Here is a 21,342-nt window from a genome sequence, read left to right as displayed (position 1 = left end):
ATTTGTAGGATATACAATTTTTAAGAATGCTGGGCTGCAAGTGAAGGTATCTGATCCAAGTCTTGGTTCTCTAGGACAAAATATGTAAAGTGGCATCACTTCTCTAGACTCTAATTCCTTATTTGTAAAATCAGAACCTACTTAGTGAGTGAGGACAACTTATTTAGCTTTATAATAAAAATCCATTGTTAGAGTAGACAGTTAGGTTCTAACAGGATACCTGGAAGCCAGCAACAAGGTCATGCTGGCTTTGGGGAGAGTCAGGCCTGGCAGGCAGCACTCTACACTAACCCTAATCAAACTGCATGGGCTTAAGATAGAAGACGCTAGGACAGAAAACCCTGGACCAGGACCAAATAAGGAAGAAAACTCCATACACCCTGCCTTCCTGCCCCAGGTCATGAATATTCCACTCCTAGTTAACAATCCCGTAACAGCCCTCAGTAAAAAGACAGTGATCCAGCCCCCGGGGGCTCCAACTTCCCTCACCCTACCTCACGTCTCCAGACTGTACTTTCACTCTAATAAACACTCTGGTTTCTTTCACAGTGTCACGACTGTCCTTGAATTCTTTCTTGTGATAAGACCAAGAACTTTTGATGACACCTATTGGACAGGCTGGGTCTCCCCAGTTCACCTGAAAACACCATGATCTAATTTCAGGAATGCTCTGAGGGTCACGCCTTTCCCCCTAGATCTTAGCATTAGCCAAGTTCTTCACCGCTCTCATTACTTGTTTCTGACAGATAAGGAAACTATGGTCAGGTAGCTGTCACTGGTAAGGTCTAGAGCAACCCTGTTAACAGGTATACAAAGCAAGCCACAATACAAACCACATTATGTAACTCTAAATTTTCCAGTAGCCACGTGAAAAATTTAAGGAGAAACGGGGGCAATTATTCTAACAATATACTTTATTTAACCCAATATATAACTGAAATGTGATCATTTCTTGTAATCAATATTTCAAAATCAAGATTTTTACCTTGTCTTTAAAATCCAGGATGCATTTTATATTTATAGCACATCTCAACTATGACTAGTCATATTTCAAGTGCTCAAAAGCCACATATCATTAGTGGCTACCACAAACAACTATATACTGCAGGTTCAGATGTGGAGGTGGAAAGGGGAGCAGGACACAATGGCAAACAAGGGCCAAGGTGTCTCAACGGGTCATATTTCACTCGCTCGTGTGCGAACATGTACACCAGACTGCTGATGTTAAAGAGGTCATCCCCAAATGGCAGACAGAGCAGAGAAAGTTTGTTTTTGAAATAAATTTCCATCTCTACTATGGATAGAACCCACTACAAAAGAAATAAAACAGGTAGATAAATGGCTTACATATCATTTCCAAATGCCTGAATTGGAAGAATTTATTTTGGGGCACCTGGGTGGCTCAGTAGATTAAGCATCCAACTTCAACTCAGTTCATGACCTCTCAGTCTGTAAGTTCGAGCCCCTCGTGAGGCTCCGTGCTGACAGTTCAGAGCCTGCAGCCTGCTTCAGATTCGGTGCCTCCCTCTCTCTCTCTGCCCCTCCCCCCCGCTCACACTGTCTCTCTTTGTCTCTTTCTCTCCCTCCCTCCCTCCCTCTCTTTCTCTAAAACAGTAAATAAATATTTTAAAAAATTTTATCGAGTATTTATTTTTATGAAAGCCACTGTTTATTTTATTCTATCCACGGTTGTAGGGGAGTACCATCATATAGGGAATATACTGAAAGGCATTATAAAACAAATAATTTTAAAGATTCGTGAAGGAAACACAAAACATACTTCAAAAGTACACAATATTCAAATCAAAGGCTTTATTGTGACTTAAGTTTCTGAAACTGAAGCTAAAATATCAAATCCCGCCTTTGAATGAAAATAACAAAAACCTTAAGTAAATGTATGAATACTGAAGCCTCTATTTTTAAATGGATAATTTCTTTTGCTTTGAAGACTATAACAATTTTATTCCTTAAATGTTTCTCATGCAAAATATAGGAGAAGTGATCTTTGTGAGAACCCAGGGTCCCACCCCAGGTGCCATCTCACCACAGTTCCAACCTCTCGATTAGAACAGTAGTGCAGACACTCAGGAAAGGACAGAACTGTGGAAACAAGATCCGGCTCAGAGCAATCTCTATGATTCACCATCTAGGTGATTATAAACAGGAATAATAGCTTCCTCATCTATAAAACAGATGACAGAGATATTAAAAACCTCACAGTTACAGAGACTTATTATTTAAATAAGATATTTACACTCTATCACAGAACATTCACTCATCCATTTCTGGTCTGATTTCTATTTATGTCATCATTTATCAAAGAACTTTTAATCAAATGCCTTTTGGTGTCTCCAAATATCTTACACATTTAAAATATTTCTATGTAATCTATTCTAAATTTGCAAACCCTTATGTTCTAAGTCATTTTTTTTAAAAGTGTCAGATTACATAAACTCAAATGACCCTATTAAACATCTGACTGGAAATAAATAATATCGTGAAATAAGAGCATTAGCATCTTTTTTTTTTTTTTAAGATCCTGCTTTAAGCAGAAATGGTAATCACAGGAATGGAAGAAAGTCATTGTGAAGGATCTCTGTTTCAATGAACCAGAGGAAAATAATCAAAAGATATGACTGAAAGTAACTGGCTTAAAAAGGGTAGAACAGAGAGAACAGAATAAATAGTATCCATTAAAATCAGAAATTCCTCTTTTACATACCAAATTTTACTATGTTAGTTTCCTTTTGGAGCAAAAAAAAATTGAAAATTAAATTAACAAAAAAAAGTATTACTATCCACTGGAAAGATGGATGGATTGATAAAAGAAAGGAAGAATTGGGAAGAAATAAAAAGACTCCTAATGGCTTCAATACATCCAAAAAATTTGCAATGGCCTATAGTTTCAAATGTTATGGCTATACTGCTAATATTAAAGCATGTAGCCCAACCCAGAACGTGTTAGAACCTAGTACAGACAGTGTGAAAAGTCCAAAATACTTAAAAAATAAGGTCAGGAAATAAGTGGAGATAGGATACCCCCCCCCTTCTTTTTTGCAAGAGACAGAGAGAGAGAAAGAGAGAGAGACACACAGAGAGAGAATGAAATCCTAGCACCCGAGAGAGGTGGATATGGGGCTTGATTCCATGACTCTGGGATCATGACCTGAGCCTAAATCAAGAGTTGGAAGTTCAACTGACTGAGCCACCCAGGTACCCCAAGGACACTTTCTGTTTTAACATTTTTCTATTAAACACCCATTCTCTACCTCTATCTGAGTTTTAAATTCTTGTTCTCACTCTACTCTGGGTTCCTTGAAATAAGAAGAGATCTATATTTTGTTTCTGGCTGCATGGTGCCCATATTAAAACCTAGGGAACAGATGTCAAAATTATGTGAAGCATGAAGATCAATTTTTAAATAACAACAGCAACCCACCATAACAAGTTCTACTATTACATTTAATGTAAGGTTTAAATCTGTGTAAGAATTCAAGCTTCCTTTGACTTTCAAATGATAGATAACACAATCTTTCAGGTGCCATTTTAGTTATAGGAGCCTCACATCAAAGAACAATCATCCAGTAGTAAGATACAGGGGATTAAATAAACATAAATCCAATGTGTATGTGGTCTGCTTTTTTGTTTATCTTCTTTTTGATATTAATAAAAGATAACCATACATTTTCAAAGAGACAACTGTTCAGACATATACAAGGGCATAAGCCCTTTGAAAGAAACTGAGCCTGTAGATGTTTTCACCTACATCCATTAAAGGGGGAGAAAACTCAAGGGTAAAAGAGCTTTTCAATGTAACCATTTTACTATTGATTTGAAAATTAATTCTCCAAAGGCATAAATTCTCAACCCAAAGAAAATGAATACTTTATACAATACCATCTATACAGTAATGCCATTCATTCTTCACATTTAATACATCACTTCAAAAATCACATGACAATGAAAGATGATAATGACAATGAACTTTTCTACAATGAATAGAACATGTTAATTCATAGATGACATAATTAAAAAGTAGGTTAGTAGGGGCACCTGGCTAGCTCAGGTGGTTAACTGTCCTACTCTTGGTTTCAGCTCAGGTCAAGGTCTCATAGTTTGTGAGATGCAGCCCTGCGCTGGGCTTTGCGCTGTTAGCAGGGAGCCTGCTTGGAATTTTTTCTCAAAATAAATAAATAAACTAAAAGAAAAAGAAAAAGGTAGATAGTAAAACGCACCAAAACGCACCACCTCAAAGATCCTACCTCTAGGAAGCATCACAACTCTTTCGGGCCTCATCCTCAGTCTAGCAAGCCATAACTTACTTTTATCAGTTCTCTTAGGATAATCTAGTTTTGACAGACTAGATGTTAACAAAATACACCAGAGCAATTTATGGATGAGAAGAATGATTTACTGACACTGAGAACGTAACTGCAGACTGGAACACGCACTGAGGCAACACGCTGGCAGCGCCAGCCCACATCCCTGGCCACTCAGCTTCCCTTAGGAACTGGGGAGCTCTTTCCCACCATCACCTACGGGGTCATCTCTGGCCACAGGTTAGGGCAGGGGGAAGCTGCTGAGGAGCTGATGACCTGCCCACCCCGAAAGCCTAACTCTACCAATATGAAATGGGAGTTGGTAGACAAATTACTCCCACCTCCCTGACCCCTGAGTGAAAGAACTCAGAGGCATGTTCTACTCTATCTCCCAGAGGTCCCTACTTGATTTGAGCTCCAACTGCCCACAACAGTAACCTACTCTTTAAAAGGCATCACTACTGGCCTCTTTATCTTTTCTTACTTCTCCACTACTCTGCCACACCAACAGGAACTTTCTGGGTTCACTTTTAAAATAAAATGTTTATTTCAAAGGTCCGATTCCACTGAAATCAAAGATAAGACACGACTGGTCAGCTTACTTCTTTTCTTAGCAAAAAATATTATTGTTAAGCCAAATTAATTTTTAGAAGTTGTGAGATACCTACAGAATCAGAACAAGAGAAAAGAGGGACTGGTCAAAAAAGCGGCCATATTTCCTTGAAAATAAGAATCTATCTTTTGAACAGTTCAAAGAAAAAGACAAATAGTTCTAAAACATATGAAAAGATGCAAATGAGAACTATAGTGAGATACCATTTCTCATCTCTCAGATGATTATATACACCCCCCCCAAAAGTTCTGACTATACACTATTTGCAAGAAGAAAATTGGCACCCTCATACATTGCTGAAAAAAAACAGAAGATGCCAAAATGTCTAAGGGAATTTGACAAATTGCCTAAAAATAGAAAATGCATATTTATGGTCACACATAAAATTCTCATTCTTGCAACAGGTACTGTACATCCATCTCATGGACTACTACACAGGTATTAAAAGGAAGGCAGGCTAACTATAGAGTGCTTCAAAATTATCTTCAGTTTACATATATACATGGGTTTGCTTATATGTATTTTTTTAAATAGCAATATAACTGGTTACCTATAAGGGGAGAAATAAAAATGTACCGTATTTAGAAGTAACATAAATGATTTATATATAATTATAAAACAAAACTAAATCAAAATATTTAAATCCTGAATAATAAAAATAAAATCAAACGAACAGACCTGACTATATAATAAAATGGCAGAAAAATCCTAACAAGTGAATTTACTTCAAGTACTAGAAAACAGAATACTCGGACTGTAAACCCCAGCAGGACAGAGGCCCAAAAAAGCTGTTTTTAGTAATCATATTGGTGGTACTGGTATAAAGACATAAACATATATTAGACAAAAAAATCCTATATAATATTTCTATATGTATTTTATATATTTACATATTTATGTCTTACATGTTTCACTTACATATTTTATATTTTAATATATTTGCTATGCTACATATATTTAATAATACCTAATATGATACATATATGAAAGAAAAAGAAGTTTATGTAAAAGCCAACTGAGAAAGCCTCCTTTGGCCAAGATAATTTGAGCATCATCATAAGAGTGAAAACTACAATGCAATAAACATAAAATATTTAAATATATAAGCTCAATGTTACCTTTAAAAAAAAAAATCCTCACTGGGCTACTTTTCCAAGACTCTAGGAATTTTCAAATACATTGAAAATGGCAAATAAAGGAACGAGTAATTAGTATGCCTTTCCTGTGTAAACTGTCTCACAGAGTAACCAAGCATTTGATGAGGGAAGTTTCTCTTTACAGAGATATTAAATATCATAAATAAAGCCTTGATGTAAATAAGATATCAACATTTTGCACAGAAGTAAGAGATCTAGGCAGTGATTAACAATCACCTAATCTCACAAATAGAGACAACTAAAACACCTATCTCTTCTTGGAGTACTTAGCACCTTATGAAATATTCTGTAACCCTAACACCCCAAAATAAAGCAAAAAAAAAAAAAAAAGACCTGAATTAGATTAAACTCTTAGATATACCTACTAATTTATAAAACAGCACACGGGAAAGAGAGGCATTTTACTACGGGAATGCAATTTAAAAACCAGGGGCACCTGGGTGGCTCAGTCGGTTGGATGTCCAACTTCAGCTCAGGTCAGGATCTTGCAGTCTGTTTCAGCCCCGCATTGGGCTCTGTGCTGACAGCTCAGAGGCTAGAGCCTTCTTCTGATTCTGCATCTCCTTCTCTCTCTGCCCCTCCCCAACTGTCTCTGTCTCTCTCTCAAAAGTAAATGAACATTAAAAATTAATAATAAATAATAATAAACACAGAATGAGGAAATCTTATTTGGCAAATAAGTTAAAAGGGGAAAAATAAAGTAAGTGAAGACGTAGAAGAGTTAAGATGTATATAACATCCAAATGTAATATATGGATTTTGTAGTGACTCTGTAGAAACATTATTTAAGAGCAAACGAGGAACATTTAAACTAAAAGGTTATTTAGTGATACTAAGAAATTACTGTCATCATCTCATGCATTAGAATGTCCACTATCAAAAAAAAAAAAAAAAAACACCACAGAAACTATAGCAAGTGTTGGAAAGAATGTAAAGAATGTACAGAAAGAAATCAAAACACTTGTACACTTTTGGTGGGAATAGAAAATGATGCAACCACTCCGGAAAACACTACGGAGGTTTTCATAAGATCCAGCAATCTATTTCTGGGTATATATATATATATCCAGAAGAAGTGAACGCAGGATCTTGAAGAGATAGTTGTACACCCACATTCATCGCAGCATTATTCTCAACAGCCAAAGATGAAACGCAACCGAAGTGGTCACTAATGAGTAAATAAAATATCGTATGTGCATACAATGACAACCTTTAAAAAGAAGGAAATCCTGTCACATGCTACAAGACAGATGAGCACACTAAGTAAGCCGGTCACAGAAGATAAATACCGCATGATACCACTTTACTAAGTACAGGGTATCGAAAGTAGTCAAACTCATAAAACCAAAAAGGAAAATGGTTGTTGCCAGCTGCTGGTAAGAGGGAGAAATGGGGAGTTTTCTGTTCAACGGGTACCAGTTTCAATCTGAGTTTTGCAAGATGAAAAAGTCCTAGAGATCTATTGTACAACAATGTGAATATAGTTAACACTACACTTAGGAGCACTAACTACAAACTTAGAAATGTTTAAGATGACAAATTTTAAGCTTTTTACTACAATTTTTCAAAAGTATATTTAAATCCCTTTTTGAATAAAAACGAAATTATTACCAATTTTTAAAGTGGGATTAATAATATTGTGGTGTGTGTATATATATAAATGTGTATATATATATATATATATATATTCACTCTAAAAACAGGCATAAAATATATATATTTTTAAATAGTACATTTCCTACATAGCTACATACTAAAGATCCACATTTATTTGGGAAAGTAGGTGTAAACCATGATGATGTAACATACAATTAAGTTAAAATAACTACCTAGCCAAGTGAAGAATAAGCAAAAAAGAGTATTATGAATCTCTCATCCTTATTTATATCAAAAACAAAGTTGAGGGTGAGGGTGGGGTGGTAGAGGTAAGGTATACGTTCCCACAAAGCATTCCTCTGTGGCATTTTCAGGGAAAGAAAATATAAGATACTACATAGCACAAGTTTAACTCAAAACACAGGCATTTCTCAGGTTCATGAGAAAGCTACCACTGTGAACTAATATCTATATATTTATTAGCACATTATGCAAGTATGTACAAATGGCTGTCGAGTTCTTAGCTAGACTATAAGCAAATTTGTTGTAATCCTGGCCTTTTACTAACGTATTTTTAGAACTAACATAAATTTCTGTGACTATGGCTGAAAAATGATTTAAGGAATTCTCAACAAAATTGGTAAATGTATGGAAATAATGTGATTTGAAATACAGTTTAAGAGCTGTTCCAAAAACAAAACAACATACAGTCTCTGTGAGAGACATACTGAAAAATTCACCTGAAGATAGGCATTTAGAAAAAGATAGGCAGTTGCATAGCACCTGTACCTCACATACAGGCCTGTACAACGTATTCTCAAGGGGGACAAATAAGACTCACTTCAAATGTGAACTTCAAACAAAGCCAAAGACAGGTAATCCAAATGATGGAGCTGATTTACCAGAGAGCTGTTTCTTACATGAGAAACTGCAATGCTTCAGAAGAAAACAGCAGATTTTAACAATGGTTAATGAGCCACCCAAGCACCCTAAAGAACCCAGCAAGTATCTCCTAAACTAATGAAGAACCATGTCATCGTGCTAAGTAAGGCCACACAAAAAAAATCTCTCTCAGCAGTTAATGGGAAATGTTGAAGAAAATAAGAGGGGGAAAGGGGAGAAGAAATTTTCCTCTTATCAACATACTGACCAGTCCATCTTTAAAATGAATCATTTCCTAGGAATTTGTTCACAGATAATTCATCTGATCCACTTATTCTGGTTCTAATTAATTTTTAGTAGCTATGATTTCAGACTGATACATCTACTATTTCCCACCAAGTTCTAGAAGGCTTTTTCAGTTTCCATAGCTATTTGATTTAATGTTTAAAATAAAACATTTGGTTAACTAAAAACAATTAAAATTGTTAGTAATGTACTACAGAAAATATTTTGAAATTGATTACCAAGTAATATAATTCTATTTATTGAACTCTAAAATATATACCAATACCACTTAGATAAAGAATTACTTTTTATAAGGGAGAATCATTCTGATTTTAGTTAACAGTAATGAGATTACTTAGCCTACAGTTAGAATAAACTTTAGAAATTTAGTCCAATTCTATCATTTAATTGCAGAAGAGTTCTTGCCAAAAGTCATCCAAGACCTATACAGAAAACAGAGCTATCTCAACTCCTACAGATCAGCTTTTCTGCTGTATCACACAGTTCACAGATGTTTATTCCACAGAGAAATGTTTCTAAATGATCTTTTTATATAGTAGGTTCTCTTGAAAATCATTCACTCACTAATAACAGGTAGAATATTAGCCATTTTACTGCCCATTAACTATAAATATTAAGATAAATGAAATATGCAAAAAGACTGTTTAACAAGAAAATTCTATTCACAAAATACAGCCCACTTGTTAAAATACAGGATCATCACTATATAATAATAGCTTTTATACTGATAACCACAGCTAAGTGGTTATAAAATCTACAGATCAAGGAAATCTCCAAAGTAAGGGTTCACCCTTTTCTTTTTTAACTAAAAAAATATATGTATACCTTACATATATTTTTTAAAACATTTCTTTACTCTGGGAACACAGATTTTGTAAACCTGGGAGAAACTTTAAATATTCTTAAGAGGCACTTACAAATAAGAGAATAATAAAAAGACCAATTAAAACACTCTATCGTTCGGAGGGGGAGGAACTCTTACCATTGGCAGTGCATTGATGTGGGGATGTGCAATTGGATATCCGGTACCGCCAATCACAAGTTGCTGCGGCTGAGAAAAAGGAAAGTAAAATATTCAGTGTGCCCTAAAACAAATTCAGTTTAAGAGATTTCCCACACCAAATTTTCATGTTATCAAATTATTTTTATTTACATCTGTCAGGTCCCCGCCACCAGTGATTATCCTTCTCCCCCTAAACAATTATCATCTTATATAAGCAACAGCAGCAACTTTTGGGTAGTACGTGGCAGGCACTGAATCTTTACAACTCCTAAAGGGCTGACACAATGAATAAAAGGGAGACTGAGAGAGATGAATCTGCACAAAGTGTACTCACCTCCATTCAACTTAACTTGTGCAAATATTACTGCAATAGGGCCCAGGATAGTATGTTCATAATCTATGATCATGAGCCATAAAGACCGATATGAACTTTTCTTCTACATATTGTATAATAAAAACAAATGCATGATTGGTTTTGAAACAATTTCAATCAAAACTTATTCAAGTTTAATCTCTTCAGAGTTTACATTTTACAGAATTTACCCAGTCATCTCAATTGCTAAATCATGGCACGTTATTTTCTGTGAACCTTCTGTATAAATATACAAGTTGTTTTTCAGACACCCTGTCAAAGTGGTGGCTCTCAGGTCTAACGCTGACCACTGCAGATTCCACAACGTGCTAGAGTACAATTTTATGTAAGAGGGCAAGTCAATGCCACAGAAAGGAATGCAGGAGCTTTACCTCCTACACCAAACCAGTGAATTAAGTCAGTAAACACTAAAAAGATAACTAAGCAAATACACTGAATAACTGTAGAAAGAATGTAATCCCTTTAAGTTTGCTTCTCTCTGATCTTATCTTTAATTGACTAGAACTCTCATTTGTGTTGCCAACTCCGTGGCCAATCTAAACAACTTCAGGGCTACTAAATAACTTTCGGGTAGTTAAGTTATAATATCTAGGAATTAAAATAACATTTATTAAACATGACACACGCCTACTGAAATTATAGACAGTTATATCAACATATAAAATCATGTCAGCCTCTGGGGCTTCAAGACATCAGAGTGGGCACTAAGGTCTTTTGGCATGAGACACTTATGAACCAGCTGGTAGATCCTTTCTGGCACCTACTAAAGCGATATTCTATAGACCTCATAACAGAGTCCAAATAAAAACTAGATTACCACTAGACTGTTTACCTCAGGGTCATTTGCTATGAACATCAATTGTTTTATCATAAAGGGGTCACGAATTTTTGAGCTACGAGCTATATGGGGCTACCTGTTATCCAAAAACTGACAGAGCGCCCTTATCAGAGAGAAGTTCGGGCATACATCCATTCTAGGTACTTATAAATAATTAACACGTGCTACCGAATCACATTTTTTATGTTTATTTATTTTGAGAGAAAAAAAGAGAGGGAGGGAGAGTGTATGTGTGTGTATGTGCAGCAAGTGAACAGTGAAGGGGCAGAGACAGAAGGATACAGAGAATCCCAAGCAGTCTCTGTGCTGTTCAGCACAGAACCCAATGCTGGGCTTTAACTCACAACAGTGAGATCATGACCTGAAGCGAGACCAAGACAGGATGCTTAAACAAGTGACCCACCCAGGCACCCCTAAATTATATGCGTTTTAAACCACAGAAAACAGAAGGAACAAAGATGTATGCCTACATACATGTCAAATATCTTTCTTGATAATCTCTTACATGCTTAGCCATCTTCTAAAATAATTAGATCATGATACGTTAAAAGCTCATTCTAGGAATTTAAGTATCTGCTCTACCATTTTCTTCTTTCCTATTCTTAGTCACATTTTTAATATTCAGGTTTTTTGCAGAAATCTTTAAATTACTTATCTGTTTTGCAGGGTTCAGTTGAAATTACGCCATAAATCTATGTTATCAAACACAAGTACACTTACAATAGTAAGCTCAGCCTCGTGGCAACTCCCAGAAACAAAACCAATGACTGGGAGTGCCACAGCTGCCTTAGGGAGCCCCCTTTACGTACCACTTTAGATAGGACTTTCTGACATCAGTGCTCAGTGAGGGTGCAAATTTAACCCCTAGGTCAAATATTAGTAACATTTAATTTTTATAATAGAGTCCTGTACCCCAATGGATACGTGTTTTCCCTATCAGGGTGTGTACACACGTACCACACACAAACTCACACAAATTGATCTACCTTTGGAAAATACTAAATTAGATCATTCCAGTTGCTAGTCTTTCTTGTTCCTCCTCTGCCTGGTTCTCTTCTCTTCCTTTCCTGTGACTGGTGAGTCTTTCTTTCATCATGCTCATAAAGGTCTCTAATCTCAGTTTTCTCTGATTAGCTTTTCTCTACTTTTCTTCATCAACTCATTTAGTCTTTTAGACTATACCTCTTTACGGAAAAAAGTCAAAATAGTAATTTAATAAATACTTAAATAGTGAAATAAATACCTGATTCTAGGATTTCAAGAGTGAATAAATCTGTGGAAAATGGTATGTCAAGAAGTATGCACATTTGCACATATAATACAATCTGAAAGACTTAGGAAGTTTCTACATTAGCTGTTTTCCTAGTCACCTTATTTAGCCATGTCCACCCATTTTGGAGTCCATTTATAAAGCATATATCACATAATTCTTAAGTTTATAAAATGAATTATGTGAATTTTAAAAAACATAATTATATATTCTATCAAAGAATTATAAAAATCTAATGTGTACTTAACATAATTTGATAGAATGTATAATTAAAACTATTTGTACTAAAGTAATTCAAGTTGTCCAAAAAAGGCAAAATGTGTATCCTTTACACCTGCCTCAATAATCACACTTGCCCGGGATGTTTGGGTGGCTCAGTCAGTTAAGTGTCTGACTTTTGGTTTCTGCTCTGGTCATGATCTCACAGTTGGTGAGACTGAGTTTTGCATTGGGCTCTAAACTCATAGTGTGGAGACTGCTTGAGATCCTCTCTCTTCCTTTTTCTCTCTCTGCCCCTCCCCTGTTCACTCACTCTCAAAAATAAATAAATAAACTTATAATCACACTTGTCCAACATCCTCTACTCTCACCAGCACATCACCAGTGTCTGTTCTCTGCACAAATTGGCTGCCATGACATTACTCATCCTCTACCAGGAATTTCCTTCTACTATGTGCTTTGGCCACTAACTGAGCCCATCTCTTTCAAGGCTCAGCCCAAATCAGCTTCCTCTCTTGACTATTCATCCTACTACTTGAAGAGTCAAAAATGAGCATCCTTTATTACAACCGTATAGTGCCTCACTATCAAGCAAGTATCAAATTATCCAAATATAATGTGGGAATAGGTACATCCATATTTGAAAGTAAAACAGTAGAAACTGTATTATAGCACAAATAAATATTATTGGTAAGAAAGAACAGTGGATTTTTATTCTAAAAGTACTTAGGAGACCCCGGCTATCACCAGTAATTTCAGTACCATGGCTAGGAAGTGGCAAATAAAAGCTGATTATTTTGCCATTTAAAGAAGACTCAAGAGCATGTGATCAATCACATTATAAAATTAGTGTAAAACAACCAACTATTTTTGTATACTACATAAACTAAACCCATTTGCTTTACTTCTTGTGATGAAATAAATGTTTGCAGGTTTTGGTTTTGTATCCAAATATAAAGCTTTGCTTTTACAAACTATATATCAGAACATTTTATGTGAAATAAATGAAGTATTAATTTTAGAAAAGACTTTCAACACAAAAATACACTGTCAGGGTGCCTGGATGGCTCACTTTGTTAAGCATCTGACTCTTGACTTTGGCTCAGGTCATGATCTCAATCAGGGTCATGGAATACAGCCCCATGTCAGGCTCTGCACTGAGCATGGAGCCTGCTTAGGATTCTCTCTCTCTCCTCTATCTGCCTCTTCCCCACTCACGTTCTCCCTCTCAAAAGAAATAAACATTTAAAAAAAAAAAAAAAAGGACACTGCTAACTCAGTAGACCGCTCTTAAAATCTACCACCTATATATAATTAGAATCTTTTTAAGGTGCAAAAATCTTTTAAAATAGCACAACACTATATTTTGAATGATCTTCAAAATTAGTGCCCTGCAGTCTCTAGAAGTAAATTTACTTGATTTACAGGTTTCTTAAAAAGCTAATGGATTATGGGCTCCCACCCCAGGGAAAGGTACAAGCAAAACAAATACTTGCTTATAATTTAAAGTCACAATATAATCTAATCTGTAATCTCGTAGCCAGAAACAAATTCAAGAAACTGTACCTGATATTCTTAACAAATAGAAATTACAAATGAATTTATAATTATGCAGAATTTAGGAAAATCATCCCAAGAATTAAAATAAAAACATAACAATCTGCTTAGAAAGATTTTGAGTTTATTTATTTTGAGAGAGTGAAGGAAAGAGCAAAAGGCAGAGTGGGGTTGGGGGGGCAGAGAAGATGGAGGGGGTGCTGGGAAGAGAGAATCCCAAATTCCACTGACAATGCAGAGCCTGATGCGGGGCTCAAACTCACAAACCACAAGATCACGACCTGAGCCGAAGTTGGACACTGAACCTACCGACCCACCCAGGCGCCCCAGAAAGATTTTTATTAAATGAACTTAACAAAACTCACAGCTAAAGTCCAAATTAAACTGTTTAGTACATGACTAAAACCACAATAAATAGTGATTACCTGCAACTGGAACCATAGAAAAAGAAACTATTTGTAAAACAAGTGTTTCAACTTAATCTTCTCAATTCCACGGATCCATTTCACAAAAGATTTAATTAGTTGTCTTCCTCCACATGGCAATTTCTAGTAACATACTAAGCATTCATCAAGGCCTCTAAGCATCTAGAAGTCTGCACCTCTCCTCTCCCCATTCTCATTTCCCACCCTCTCACATATACATATACAAGTAATATTTGAGGCAGCCAGACAATAAAAGGGGCTGGGAGAAAAGCTGAAACAGGAGGACTATCTAAGGAAACTGAGACTGAGAGGTAGAATGGCCAGCTCAAACAGCTCTGACATCACTGGCTTTAATTTTCCACTTCTCTTCGTTATTTAGGTGACTCAGGAAAAATGGATTTAAAAGTTGTGCGTTACGATCCCTATTTCCTAAAAATTAGATATACTCAGTACCACATACCCACATTAATAACAATTTAAACATGCACTAGTATCTAATCATGCTATTATAACTTCAGTACAGTTAATTTCATTGGTAGCATCACATGCGGTTGCATTTTATATTAAATTTATATGAAAAAAATTATTGGGCAAGAATAAGACAAAGACCTATCATGTACCCTGAGATCTGCCTGTCAGAGTAAGCAATGCAATTAATGACAATAAAAACTAGAAATTCTCTTTATAGTACACCACAGTGTTTTTAAAATTAAAGTTTGGTTAGGCAGTTTCAAGTGTTAATGAAAGTCAAATTTATTTTTTAGGCACTACAAATCTACCCATCAAAAATTTCCAGTTCACTGACTTTTAAAATGCTGAGACGCTGAACATGAGAAGAGTCTTAGACTCAAACTTGAGTTATGATACTCAAAAGATGGTATTAAATGTATGGATAAATACACATTATCAGCTACTTTCAGCTACTTTAAAAATAAAAGTGAATATATCAACAAAGTAAGTATAATTTCCTTTTCTAAAAACGTGTTACTAAATAAATGGTGCAATTTATAAATCATGATACCTTAGAGATATGACAAATCTGGGGGCACCTGGGTGGCTCAACTGTCCAACTCCTGATTTTAGCTGAGGTCATGATCATGGAACCAGTTTGGGATTCTCTCTCTCCCTCACCCCCTGTTCCTCCTCTACTTGTGTGCACGCTCACTCTCACACTTTCTCTCAATAAATAAACTTAAAAGAAAAAAAAAAGAAATATAACAGATCGGACTTGTTTTTAACACAAAACTGATTAACAGCTCAACTTTTTATTTTTTTAAGGACAAAGAAACAAGTAGAGGAGGATGAAAAGGAATAGCATCAGGGTCTAATAAAAAATAGGATGGGAAAAAAAAAAAATCAAACTTTGCCCAGTCCAAATTTGCCTATGATCACACATGTAGGTGGCTACTACATAGGTACCCTGGCACTTAACAAGTTAGAAAAAAAAAAAAAACTGATAAAATTCCTACATTTTATTAAGTTTCTCACTCTTCCCAAGGGTTGAATATTTGATTCACAATACCAAGAATTTGAACAGCTAATTAGGACAACACAAAAATCATTCTGCTGAACAATACATTCCCAGCAGACATGAAAGGGTTCTGCCAAGGATACTGGGTCTTTGATTAACTGTGTCCTACAGAAATGCCCTTCCAGATTCTAACCTAATTGTGAGACACAGTGGGTCCCTCATTCAGATTTAATTGGTCTAGAGTAACAATATGCACATCAGCTGCATGAAAAGCTCTTCAAGGTGGTTCTACCTGGGGGTTAAAAACCACTGGACTCTGGCAGGAAAGGGCGCAATGGGAGTTTTACTCATCAAAGTGTAATAAATAATGTACTCTGAGGGAGAATGGAGGGATCACTTCTTTCAAACATTAGCACTGCAAAGTGAGTAGTTCTCAGAATCAGAGTGGGAACCACACTGTATCAAGTAAAAGTTTTATTAATTTGATTTCAAGATTAACAGTAAGGAACAAAGATAAACTTAACCCTTCTCCCCCAAAAATGAGTTAGAAAAGGGAGAACAATAGTGAGAACATCTTAGAAAGAAACCCAGTAAAAACAAAAAACAGGGGAGTTACCTTTAAAAAAAAAAAGCACAAAAGGAACAATGCTAGTACCTACATTTAGACAAAGAGACGCATAAAGCCTGAAACTTAACTACATGTGACAAAATTGTTAGTAGGTAGAAATTATAGAAGGGTATTTTTTTCTGCTCAATATAATGGAAAACAGTCACACAAGTCAACTGAAGTCAAACAAAAGTCAAAGTCACACAAGTCAAAACCTGGATATAGATCACTCAGCAAGAAAGTTACTACAGTGGCACATGATGGCGGGGTGGGGATGGTGGTGTCATATGTGCCCCCTGTCCAATTCTTTTCAACTTGGCATTCAAATGTGCCATCGAGGCCATCAGCAGCCTCTTTGGTACCTCTGTGCAAATGAACTCTAGCAGGACAAAAAAGGCCATACTGTGGTACAGGGAGGTAAGCCTGTACTGCGGAGCCAGAGATTAGACTTGACTCAAGGCTACGAAATTTAGTTTATGCTAGCCCATCTAAGGCGAAATTAAACTCCTGGTGCCTTAGTTTTCTCATATGGAAAATAAACTGCTGTTATGGAAAATAAACTGCTGTTACGAGGTGAATAACTTAATATTTATTTATAAAGTGATCAACAGTGCCTGGCATAGGAGTCACATGTAATCATTTTAAAATAATACATGTAAGAAAAAGGAGCCCTTCCCTCTGAAAGAACACGGCCCCATATGAGAGAAATGGCTTGGCTGACAGTGTGGCACCCATGTGTCCCCTTGGCCATGCACTTCTAGGCAGGAGCCAAACTGCTCACTGGTATTCTGCTGGACCGTGTGCTACCATGACTCAAGAGTCCAGTTATACTAGGTCTTTCATTAAGTTCATTTAACAGCATTACTACTCAAGATAATTAATCATTGATAGAACTTTTAAAGTAGAATATATTTGGAGTATGCCCAAACATGGTAGTTGTCCTGTGTGATGACACAGTGACAATGAACACACCGTACCAATGTGACAACACAGAATGACAAAATGAACACACCTGACCCTCTGAGTGAAGCAGAGACAGTCTCTCCATCACACTTGAATACTAAATCTTCAACTTTCACTTTGTAACAGAAAGGGATAAGCTTAACTTAAAAAAAAAAAAAAGAACATGCCAGCAGATATTACTTAAATGGAAACTGTCATTCTGAAGTCTTCTGAGCACAAAGAGAAAAAATTCATCTATGTTAAAATAGGTATTAGGTTCAGAATTTTAAAACATTTTATTTCTATCTACTGCTAAAGGATGTAAAAGTCATTCTTGTGGGTCTCTACTAAGAGTGTTTCCTTACAAATTTTCATATGAAAAAACTCAAACTGCTTATTTTGAGTTCATATTTTTTAAATTGGTATAATCTAGATAGTACCAACAAATGCTCTGCCTTCAGTAAATTAAAACAAGCTTACTTACCTACCATTTTTCTATCAAAAAAAAAAGGGGGGGGGGTGTCAAAAAACAGTTCTTTAAGCAGCCAGGGCTATCCTGGGGCACCTGGGTGGTTCAGTCAGTTAAGCATCCAACTCCTGATACTGGTTCAGGTCATGATCTCACAGTTCATAATTCAAGCCTTGCATCAGGCTCTGAAATGACAGTGCGTGGCCTGCTTGGGATTCTCTTTCCTCCTTTCTCTGTTCCTCCCCCTCTTGGCTCTCTCTCTCAAAATAGATAAATAAACTTGAAAAAATTATTCAAGAATTCGCCACTAAAACTATAACCACTTAGTGGGAAAGAAATTTTCTAAGGCATTAGAGCACTATCTTATGGGACACCAAATGGAACAATGAAATTACGAAAGGACTGAAACTTCAGTATTTCCCCTCTGTGGTCTTCAGATACTTAGAAGACAGAAGGAAAATGGAAAGAACCACTCTTTCTGTTTAAAAGTTCAGCCCTTTCATATCATATCCATACAACCATAAGCGTGTCCTCATCTGTAAAATGAGGGTATTGTACAATGCTATATTAGATGGCCCGACAACAAATATGAACAGAGTTCAGTTTCTTGTTTAAAAAATAAGTTAAAAAATAAATACAAGTCTATGATTTAAAAACAAAAGCACCATGGGGCACCTGGGTGGCTCAATCCCTAAGTGTCCGCTCTTGATTTCGTCTCAGGTCATCATCTCACAGATTGTGATATCAAGCCCCACACCATCGTGACGACAGAGAGCCTGCTTGAGATTCTCTCTCTCTCTCTCTCTCTCTCTCTCTCTCTCTCTCTCTGCCCCGCCCCTGCTCACAAGTGCATATGCTTTCTCTCTCTCAAAATAGACTATAAAAATAGGGCACCTGGGTGACTCAGTCAGTTAAGCATCCGACTTCGGCTCAGGTCATGATCTTAGAGTTCCTGAATTCAAGCTCTGTGCTGACAGCTCAGAGCCTGGAGCCTGCTACAGATTCTGTGTCTCCCTCTCTCTGCCTCTCTCCTGCTTGCACTGTCTCTCTCAAAAATAAACATTAAAAAAAATTATTTTAAATAATAAAAGTAAAAACAAGAGCACGAATCATACTAAGTTCCTAAAGATGTTTTCACACAATATACTAATATATATTAGCAGCTAACGGTAACTGCTTATATAGTTTAAAAAGCCACAACAGGGTTAAGAATAGTATTAAATGAAAAAAAAAAAAAAGAAGAACAAAACAAACCTGTTTACGACTTAACCATGAGATTAAAAAATAGCAACTGGAAATATTAAAAATAAACAAACAACAAAGAAAGAACAATGAAGGCACAGAATAACAGACTGGTCCTGGAAATGAACCCTCTTCACCACAGCAAATGCAAGCAGGAAAACATGTTAGCCCTAAGTTTTGCCAAAATTAGCTAATGTTCATCAAGTAAGCAGTGAGAAGTTGGGGCGCCTGGGTGGCTCATTCCAACTTCAGGTCAGGTCATGATCTAACAGTTCATAGGTTCGAACCTCGTGTCAGGCTCTGTGCTTACCGTTGTGAGCCAGGAACCTGCTGTGGATTCTGCATTCTCCCCCTCTCTCTGCCCCTCCCCGAATCGTGCTCTCTCTCACTCTCAAAAATAAACATTAAAGAAATTTTTAAGTGGTGGGTGACAAGTGAGTTATGCATATTTTAAATTAAGAGAAAATCAGCTTGTATTTTAGCTTTGACATGGTTGAATGACAACTAAACATCAAAAATCACTTATAGAAGAAGAACGAAAATGTTAGTGCAAAAGATGTTTTTACATTTTTTAACTCTAAATTATAATATGATGCACAAATATGGAAAAGAAACAAGTGAACTGTATAACTTGCAATTATTTTTTCAATTTTTTTTAACGTTTTTATTTATTTTTGAAAGACAGAGACAGAGCATGAGCAGGGGAGGGGCAGAGAGAGGGGGAGACAGAATCTGAATTAGGTTCCAAGCTCTGAGCTATTAGCACAGAGCCGGACACAGGGCGTGAGCCCACGAATTGCAAGATCATGACCTCAGCCAAAGTCGGCCATTTAACCGACTGAGCCATCCGGATGCTCCTGCAATTATTTTTTAAATCAACTTCATAAGTTACCTATAGACTGAACTGCATTTAAAACAAAATGTCAGGGATGTCTGAATGGCTCAGTCGGTTAAGCGTCTGACTTTGGCTCAGGTCATGATCTCACAGTTGGTGGTTCAAGCCCTGCATTGGGCTCTGTGTTGACAGCTCGGAGCCTGGAGCCTGCTTCAGATTCTTTGTCTCCCCCTCTCTCTGTCCCTCTTTTGCTCGTGCGCTGTCTCTGTTTCTCAAAAATAAATATTATAAATTAAATAATAAATAAATTTTAAACAAATAAACCAAAATGTCAATTTTCTTTCCATTTCCCAGTTTTCTAACATCAAAGCAACCAGAAATTCCATAAACAACAAAGGACCTACATACTACAAATGAACTCTCTCCATTAGTGATGCATCAGTTACTCAAGAAAACAGAAACTGAGAAGCCTGATTCTCGTTCAGTAGATTAGGAAGAAATGGAATTTAATGCCTATCTATGTTTTATCTGTCAACCATGTTAGATAGCAGAACTGTCATTGTTACTGTTGTCTGTACTGACTGTTAAGAGTTATCTGGCTACAGACAATAGAACTGTGAGGAGAAAGCAAAGGGGGAAGAAAAATTTTATTAACATCTCTCCTAAACATTGTTAATTTTAAAAGTTAGCCCTTTACTGACAACAAAACTACTAAAGTACATCAAAAAATAAAGATCCTTGCCCTGGTGGAGTTTAAATTCCAACATAATTTAGGATTAAGTGTTACGTAGAAGGTGACAAGCTATGAAAAAAGTATCAATAGGGTGAGAGGTTCCAGAGTTTTCTGTGGGGAGCAGGTGGTGTTCCCAAGTTGAACGAGTAAGTAGGATGGTCAGAACCAGTCTGTATTTCAAGTGAGCGCTCGCAAGATAAGAAGCTCCTGTGTGTTCTATATTCTGTTGCAGGCAATCCTAGATGAGGATGTGTACCTTACTGCCGTCATCTTAAGGTCATGTTCATGTTTGTTGGAAGCCATACCTAGAACACGCATACTAACCAAATAGGTTATTTATGTTTCAATTACTCTGGTTTATTCTCTGAGCTACCTGTTCTTGTCCACATTTGTTGTGTACTATAAAGCTTTAATTCTAGGGTACATATTGGGCATTACAAAATGACAGGTTTACCTAAATATTTTAGCATTGTAGGGGTACCTGG

The 21,342-nt window shown here is 36.3% G+C and overlaps 1 protein-coding gene across 5 annotated transcripts in view; it reads right to left on the bottom strand.

Moving 5' to 3' along the window:
- The window catches only part of TBL1XR1 (transducin beta like 1 X-linked receptor 1), a 176,140-nt gene that overhangs the window by 77,343 nt on the left and 77,455 nt on the right, over nt 1-21,342 (bottom strand). For all 5 annotated transcript variants that reach the window (XM_029939854.1, XM_029939855.1, XM_029939857.1 and 2 more), the window contains one exon: nt 9,856-9,924. The gene's annotated coding sequence lies outside the window, so the exon portion shown is untranslated. Of the gene's footprint in view, nt 1-9,855; nt 9,925-21,342 lie in introns of those variants that run through there.

The sequence above is a fragment of the Suricata suricatta genome, chromosome 5 (genome assembly GCF_006229205.1).
Source record: "Suricata suricatta isolate VVHF042 chromosome 5, meerkat_22Aug2017_6uvM2_HiC, whole genome shotgun sequence".
Taxonomy (NCBI): Eukaryota; Metazoa; Chordata; class Mammalia; order Carnivora; family Herpestidae; genus Suricata; species Suricata suricatta.
The sequence above is the reverse complement of the archived record's forward strand: the minus strand, read 5'-3'. Positions and strand labels throughout refer to the sequence as shown.